Below are 8,829 nucleotides of genomic sequence, written 5' to 3'. Positions count from 1 at the left end.
GGGCTGTGAATGGATTTGTATCCCTGTAAGTCTGTGGGACGCCTGTGAGGAGGAAGGGCGATGTGAAGACGTGTCTGTGTCACCTGATGCTAGAATCCATCTAGAATTTGATATTTTTCCACAAGGCTGGGGGAGGATGTTTAAACAAAGACACCAAAGATTCCTGCCTTTGGCCAAATCTATATAAGGGTGTGAAGCAAGACAGCGAGAGGGTCGTGAGGAGACCCCTGCTTACCACCCAAGATGTCTGCTGGAACTAAGAGAGACTGAACAGGGGCAAGGATTGGGCCTGGACTAGAAATGAGTCTAGTCTATGAAAGCAGCTTATTGGAACATCTTTGATGGTGAGATATTACATGTAACCAGTTTCTTAGTGTATGAAGCTTAGCCTGGTGTGTTTGTTTCAATTTGCTTAGTAACCTGCATTGTTCTGTCTGTTATCTCTTCTGATCACTTAAATCAGAGGTGGGCAAACTACGGCCCACGGGCCACATCTGGCCCGTGGGACTGTCCTGCCCTGCTCCTGAGCTCCTGGCCGGGGAGGCCCCTCCCCTGCTGTCCCCCCTCCCCCGCAGCCTCAGCTCAGTGCATTGCCAGTGCTCTGGCCTGCTGCTCCTGCCGGGCAGTGCAGCAGTGTGGTTGGCTCTGGCATGGTAAGGGGGTGGGGAGCAGGGGATTCCAGTGAGCAGTCAGGGGACAGGGAGCAGGGGTTGGTTGGAGGGGGTGGAGGTTTTAGGGGGGCAGTCAGGGAATGGGGAACAGGGGGACTGGATAGGCATGGGAGTCCAGGGGGTGGGGGTGTGGATAGGGGTCAGCGCAGTCAGGGGACAGGGAGCAGGGGTTGGTTGGAGGGGGTGGAGGTTTTAGGGGGGCAGTCAGGGAATGGGGAACAGGGGGACTGGATAGGCATGGGAGTCCAGGGGGTGGGGGTGTGGATAGGGGTCAGCGCAGTCAGGGGACAGGGAGCAGAGGGGTTGGATGGGTCGGGGGTTCTGCGGGAGGGGCAGTCAGAAGACAGGGAGCAGGGGGTGCTTGGATAGGCCTGGGAGTCCCAAGGGGCCTGTCGGGGTGGGGATGTGGATAGGAGTTGGGGCAGTCAAGGAACAGGGAGCAGGGGGAGGTTGGATGGGGTGGAGGTTTGGGGGGGTCGGGATGGGGAAGGGGGTTTGGATCAGTGTGGGAGTCCCAGGGGGCCTGTCAGGGGGCATGGGTGTGGATAGGGGTCGGGGCAGTTAGGGGACAGGGAAAAGGGGATGTTGGATAGGGGGTGAGGTCCCAGGGGGACAGTTAGAGGAGGGGTGCAGTCAGGGGACAAGAAGCAAGAGGGACTGGGTCATGGATTCTGAGGGAGGCAATCAGGGCAGGAAGTGGGAGGGGTGAATAGAGGATGGGGATCCCATTTGGGGAGGCACAGCCTTCCCCACCTGGCCCTCCATATAGTTTGCAACCCCGATGTGGCCCTCGGGCCAAAAAGTTTGTCCAGCCCTGACTTAAATCCTACCTTTTATACTTAATAAAATCACTTTTGTTTATTAATAAACCCAGTGTAAGTAATTGTTACCTGGGGAGTAAACAATCTGTGCATGTCTTTCTTCACTTCGAGAACGAGGGTGAATAATGTGAACTTATACTGTATAAAACTTTATACAGTGTAAGATGGATTTATCTGGGGTTCAGGTCCCATTGGGGCTGTGCACTGGGACACGAGGTAAGTCCCTTTAATTGAGTCACCCCAGAGGTGAGCTGATTTCAGTGTCGGTATTCTGCATGGGGTGTGGCCCTATCTCTGTGTCTGTGCTGGAGGAGGCCTGGAGGGTCTGGCTCAGCAAGGCAGAGGCAAGGGGTGCCCATGGTTGCAGAAGGGTTAGGCTCAGTGGTGTCTCAGTGCATCAAGTGACAGTCCCAAGGGGGTCACTATGAGAGAACCCATCACAAAAGGCAGCTATCAAATCCCCCCTCACTCTTCTCTTCTGCAGACCAAATAAGCCCAGTTCTCTCAGCCTCGTAAGTCGTGTGCCTCAGCCCCCTGATCATTTTCGTTGTCCTCCACTGGCTCTCTCCAGTTTGTGCACATCCTTTCTGGGGCGGGAGGGGGCAAACTTGGATGCAGTACTCCAGATGTGGCCTCACCAGTGCCGAATAGAGGGAAGTAATCAGTTCCCTCAATCTGCTGGCAACGATCCTACTAATGCAGCCCAATATGCCGTTAGCCTTCTTGGCAACAAGGGCACACTGCTGACTCATATCCAGCCTCTCATCCACTTTAATCCCCGGTCCTTTTCTGCAGAACTGCCGCTTAGCCACTTATCCTTGTTGAACCTCCAGTTTGTCTAGTTCATTGCAGCCCCTGCCTCTGCTTTCTGACCATGCTTCCGGTTCACCCATTGACTCTGGCTTTCAGCTTTCACCCTTGGCTCTGTGATGGATGTAGGGAACAGATATGTCTTTGAATGATTAATAGCTACTGATTCTTTCTGGCTCCCCAAAAGTAGAAAAATTGTCCACCTCTGTTTATCCCAAAATAGGATCCACCCACGAAGAAAAGACGACAAGAAAATGGTTCATATTATATGAGACAACTTGTCTAAGAACGCAAAGATCAGCCAAGGTTGGGAGTTCCTTTCACTAGAAATAGAAACTGAAATATCTAAATGAGACTATTTTTAATCTCCAAGATGAGAATATTTCATAGTTTGCTTCTGTATAAACCTCTTTCTCCGTCCCAACCTAGCTAAAAGGAACTCCAATTTACCAAGCTACGGTCACACCCTGCTTGCCTATGCAAAGTGTTTTCACCTGAAAGTATAAACTGTACATCATTTTCCTAAATTAAATAGACTGTGAATCATCTTTTTCCCCCCCAACTTAAAATCCGCACCTTTGTTTGCGTTGTGATTGTGACTCAGATCTACATCCTTCCATATGTGGAAAATGTCTCTTGTTCTGTTGTATGTCCTAAATAAGGTGAAATGATTATGTACAATCAAAGAATGTATGGAGTATGTCCTCCAAATTTAGAAGAGTATACAGGTTTTGTTGGTTTTCACGGTAAATGTTGCACTCTAGGAATCATCTGGCACAAGGAAGAAGAAATGTAAAAAGATATAAACCAGAGTATCACTTTGGGATATTAAGAGAAATTGCTTAAAAGGAGGTGTCCCAATCGATAGGAAGGGCTAATGATGAAATACAATTCCTGAAACGAATCAACTGTATAAATCTGCTGATAAAAAAGGATTGAGGAAATTCATGATACACCAATGCCATCTCCTGGATACCAATGGAAGCAGCAAATTTAAAACCTAAGCGCTCATTTGACCTGAGTCCCGTTGGAATAAGTTTTGTGTGGCCCATTTCCCAGTGGTGCTGGAACAACTTTTAGGGTGCGGGTGCTGTGTACCCCCCTTACCCCGTCTGTACCCTTCACCACCCCAGGCTGGGGCCATAGCTAGAGGTAGCTCTAGAGCCTGCGGGCAGAGGTGGGACCCTGGGTGGCTGAGGAACCCCAGAGGTTGGCAGTGGATCCCCCAGGGCTGGTGGCCTGGACCCTGGGAGCTGGCAGAGCCCATGGGGTCGGGGGGTGGCCCCTACTTCCCATGCTTATGCCCTTTCCTGTGGGAGTTTGGAGCCAGTGCTCAGGGCGGGGGCAGCGGGCAGAGCCGTAAGCATGGAAAGAAGTCAATATATGAATTTGCCAGGGTGCCAGATAGATTTCAAAGCTGAAACCTAACAATCCCTGGGGGCAGGGGACAGACGTGAGGGGGGGGGTTGCCTAGAGCCCCAGGGATGGGTGAATCGGGGCCTACAAAGCACTGAATGAACCTGCTGCCATGCCACTGACAGCTCCCTGACCTGAGAGCCAGGGGACCCAAGCTGGTAGCTCCGGCCCAGGGCTGGTAGCCGTGGATGGGGGTGTGGAGACAAGAGACCAGCTCAGGCAAAGGGCTCCGTGTACCGCTTTTATACCAGAACGAATCACACACGGAGACAGTGTCACTGAGCAACGTGCCTGGGCAGCCTCTCCAGGACCAGGCAGGACCCATCACTCCTGTGAACCTGATGATATGGGGGACTCTCTGGAACAATGCCCAGTCTCCACAGAAACCCCCCTTTCCTGGGATCTGCCCCCCTCCTTTCTGTCCCCATTGACCCTTTGGCTTCTAGGCAGGGCACCTACATAGCGCTGGGAGAAGCGGCCCTGCCCAGGGGAGGTGGAGCCCCAGGGGGATGCAACGCGCTGGGTTGATCGCTAGGACCCAGGAGCAGCCGGGAGGCGGCTCTGTCGGGGGGCAGCGAGCGCTGGGCTCCGGCCCGGCAGCAGGAAGTGACTCGCAGCCGCTGCGGTGACTCTGGCTCCCAGCGAGATCCCCGAGCCCCGGCGGCTGGTGCTGGGAGCCCGGAGCCCTGGCTGCAGCCGGGAGAGGGGAATCTCCAGCAGGGCCCTTCCCGCTGCTCCCCAGGAGCCTCTCCCAGGCCAGGGCAGAGCCCCCAGCCCGGCCCGGCCCCTGCCCCGGGGGGCCCCGCTCGGAGGGAAGGTGAGAGAGACCCCCCCCCCCGGGCTGCAGCGGGGGGTTGGCCCCAGGCTGCTCCCAGCGGAGCTGGCTGCGATTCCCGCCCGGCACTGCGAGAACCGCTTTCTGCAGTAGGAATTTTTCTGACCCCGGTTAAAAGCCCGTCCCAGAATCTTTAAGCCAACTAAGGGCAGGGTGAAGGGCAGTGGCTTCAGCAGATGTTACTGAGCATGCTCAGTACACGCTAGGGAGCAAACCCCTGCAGGGAGCAGTTTCTTGCACTGCTGGCTGGAACAGAGGGAAATTCGGAGTGGGGGGATGCTGAGAAGGAAAGCGGAGGGGGGTGTTGGGAAGCAGACGGAGGGAAAGGCAGAGCCAAGCGGCAGGGAGAAGAGAAGGGGGAGGGGAGAGACACAAGGTAACTCCCCCGCCCCATGGGGAAGGAGATGGGGAGGGGCTGCCCTGCCCAGCAGCCAGAGGGGAATTTTTCCCCCTAGAACCGGTCAAACCAGCAGTGGGGCTTGGGGGGCAGGGGACTATCCCCTCAGGGTTCAGAAGCTACAAGGCAAATCTCCAACTCCCTCTCCCCCCTGCTCCCAGTGTATTATTTTCAGACACACCCATGCTGGTGGGGTTTGTGTCTCCAGAGTGTTGGGCCTGCCCAGGGCCCTGGTCTGATTTCTGGGCAGGATTCAAATCTCAGCCACACCAGAGTCAGACCGGAGTCACTGCTGGCTCAGGCAGGGGATGAGTGTGGATGGGGCAATGGAATCGACCTCTGCCTGTTCCTGGGGGCTGCAGGGGCAGGACAGGGAGGCTCAGGCACTAGCTGCTGATAGTAGAGGACTCCTGTTCTGGCTGAGGGAGAGGAGGAGGCTGGTGCGTGTCTCTCTCTGCTCCTGATATTAGAGCCCTTGAGTTGAGCTGCCTGGGTCAGGTGCTGCTTCCTCTTCTGCCTGAGATTCCAGACTATGGAACTGCTGCTCCTCAGCTGGGGCTGTGCCATGGACAGACCTTCATTGAAGTCCCCTCCTCTGTGCCCAGCACTGGTGGGGACTTTCACTGTGCCTGGAACCAGCCCCTGGGGCAGCCCCGGGCTCTGCCTACACCAGTCCCTGAGCCGCAGCCTGCAGGGAATGGGGAGACCTGGGGGAAAGGGCTGGGGCTGGGCAGAACAGTGACTCTGCACAAAGGGCCCCGTTCAGGGACCTGCTGGTGAGTTTGTACCGAAGGGGGAGGGGCTCCCTATGGGTCTGCGGGTCCCAGAGCTGCTGCCCTCAGTGACACAGCCACTTAGCAGTTGCAGCAACCACATCTCTACTGGAGAGGAAACACCGGTGTACATGGGCCAGTAACCAGTTTAACCAGGCAGAGGGGAGGGGAGAGGAGTGGAGACACTGAATAAGTCAGAGCTAGGTTCCCAGATCCATTCCCTGCATCACCCTGTGGAGACAAGGTCAGTCAGGTAATATCGTGTGTTGGAGCAACTTCTGTGGGTGAGAGAGACGTGCTTTCGAGCCACACAGCTCTTCTGCAGGGCTGGGAAAGGTACTCAGAGGGTCACAGCTAAATACAGGATGGAACAGATTGTTTACCATAAGTAGGCAACACATACTCTAAGGCAGGGGTAGTCAGTCAGCGAACTGCAGGCCAAATCCAGACCACGGGACACTTTTGAACAGACTCTGAAATCTCTATTATTACTAGCGTTCTTGTTGTTTTTGTATTATTTCCTCTGCAGTCCGGCCCTTGACTGGACCTTGACCAAGAAATTTGGACCTTGACCAAGGATATTAAGTTGTTTTTAGTCTAAGGGACCATTCAAAGAGAAGAGGCCTGTTAACACAGGACAAAAAGGGGGCGGGGGAATTAGTGGGTTGCAGATTATTGTAATCAGCCAATAATCCAATGTCTTTATGAAGACTGCAAAGAGTCCTGTGGCATCTTACTGACCAACAGACGTATTGGAGCATGAGCTTTCACGTCATCGGATGCATGTGACGTGTGGGTATTCACCCATGAAAGCTCATGCTCCAGTACGTCTGTTAGTCTGTAAGGTGCCACAGGATTCTTTGCTGCTTTTACAGATCCAGACTAACACGGCTACCCCTCTGATACTTTATGAAGACTGTGACTTTTATTGTCTATTGGGGTTATGAATTTAAGCTCCCAGGTATCTTTTGAAGAGGTTATGCAGGTTTCTGTTGAGGATGAGGGCTGAGAAGTCAGATATGGAGTGATCATTCTGTGACAGGTTTTCACCCACTGGTGATAGGGTGTTTTTGTCTTTTATCACATTTAGTGTGAGTTCATTCAAGAGTGTAGTGATTGTCTTGGTTCACCCACATAGTAGTTGGAGCATTGATGCACTGGATAAGGTGCATGTGCACCCCATGTTGTGATAGGCATGTGTAGGACCCATGGATCTTGAAAGCTGTGTTGGCGGGAGATGTTGATCACTGTAGCAGCGGAGATATGGCTGCAGGTTTTGCATCTGTTGTTTTGGCAAGGTCTGGTGCTTCTTTTAATTGCTGCGATTGACTTCCCAGGGACTGTGGTAAGGAGGAAAGAGAGGAAAAACTAGTTTGTGTGTCTGCTGAGTCACCACTCTGCTGGGGGGACCCACTGCCTTGGAGATAAAATCAGTGAATCCACCAAAGTAGCTTCTCTGTTTCTGATTTTTTTTTTTTAGTGTTTGGCTCAGAGATTCTGTATAGTCGATTGCTTGACCGCCCTTTGGTTCGTTCTGAAATGCATGCGAGGGTTATTTGTCTCTTCCCTTGAGACAAATAACCAAGACCCGTCAGGTTGGTTGCTCTAAGCCAATGATAATATAGTACAGGGGAAAAAAGGGTTCTGCACAATACCAGTCTCCGGGAAGTCGTCAAATGCAGCGCTGTTACGTTCACCTTACACACAAGGTATGCAGAGTGACAACTCTAATGCCATCTCTTTATACATGAGTAGAGGTAAATGTACACAGTACATCAGGGGTTCTCAACTTTTCTCTTTCTGAGCCCCTCCCATGTTATAAAAACTCCACAGCCAACCTGTGCCACAACTACTGTTTTTCTACATATAAAGGCCAGGGCTGGCGCTAGTGGGTAGCAAGCCAGAAAATTACCTGGAGTCTCACACCAGAGGGGCCCCTGCAAAGTGAAGTAGTTCAGGTTTTGGCTTCAGCCCTGGATGGCAGGTCTCAAGGCCCCAAGTTTTAGCACCATGCAGCACAGCTTTGGCTTTCTGCCCTGGGCCCCAGCAAGTCTCTGCTTGTCGGCCCCCCTGAAACCTACTTGCAGACCCCTGGTTGGGAACTGCTGCTGCACATCATCTGAAATGAGACTGAACCAATCAGCTTTTTACCTTGTGTAGATGAGCAGACTTACCCCTGCAGTGCCTCCTGCTGGTGACTTCTGGGAATTAGCTCGATTCAGCTTCAGAACGCCCACTGCAGACCACTGATTGGCCTGTCCTCTGGCCCCCATGTCCCTCCCTGGACCCAGTGCCCTTTTACATGGGGGTGCTGCCCCCTGGCAATAACCCCTTTCTCTCAGGGTCTCCCCTCCCTGGGAAACCCCCACCCTCTACCTCCACCTCGCCTCAGTATATGGCTACTGCCAGTCATCATCTAGCCCCACACCCTGGGGCAGACTGCAGTATCAGCCTACTCATCACTGGCAAGGTAGGGTTTGGAACTGCTGCCTTTGCCTACCCCTGGGCTGCTCTCTGCAACCCCCAGTACCTGTTGGCCTTGTGCTGGGCCGCAGCCTGGGGCTTTCCAGGCTGGAGCTCCCCAGCTCCTCTGCCTTTCCCCAGCCCTGCTTCACTCAGGTACCCTGTGTCCAGCTCCCTGCAGCCAGGCACCTCTCCCTTGAGGGGAGGGATAGCTCAGTGTTTTGAGCATTGGCCTGCTAAACCCAGGGTTGTGAGTTCAATCCTTGAGGGGGACCACTTAGGGACCCAGGGCAAAAATCAGTACGTGGTCCTGCTAGTGAAGGCGGGGGGTTCAACTCAATAACCTTTTGAGGTCCCTTCCAGTTCTAGGTGATAAGTATATTCCCTATTATTATTATTATAGCTAGAGAGAGACTGTTTGCTCCTGGCCTCTTTATACAGGCCAGCTGTGGCCTGATTGGGGCATGGCCCAGCTGCAGCCACTTCCCAATCAGCCCAGCTTAGGCCTGGTCTACACTACGCTGTTAAACCGATTTTAACAACGTTAAATCGATTTAACGCTGCACCCATCCACACTACACTGCTCTTTATATCGATTTAAAGGGCTCTTTAAATCGATTTCTGTACTCCTACAAAACGAGAG

General features: G+C 53.2%; 1 protein-coding gene across 3 annotated transcripts in view; it reads right to left on the bottom strand.

Moving 5' to 3' along the window:
• The window catches only part of LOC116827228 (uncharacterized), a 423,640-nt gene that overhangs the window by 191,686 nt on the left and 223,125 nt on the right, over positions 1 to 8,829 (bottom strand). The gene's annotated exons all lie outside the window — the stretch shown is intronic.

The sequence above is a fragment of the Chelonoidis abingdonii genome, chromosome 12 (genome assembly GCF_003597395.2).
Source record: "Chelonoidis abingdonii isolate Lonesome George chromosome 12, CheloAbing_2.0, whole genome shotgun sequence".
NCBI lineage: Eukaryota > Metazoa > Chordata > Testudines > Testudinidae > Chelonoidis > Chelonoidis abingdonii.
Note: the sequence above shows the minus strand (reverse complement) of the source record. Positions and strands in the feature narration are given on the sequence as shown.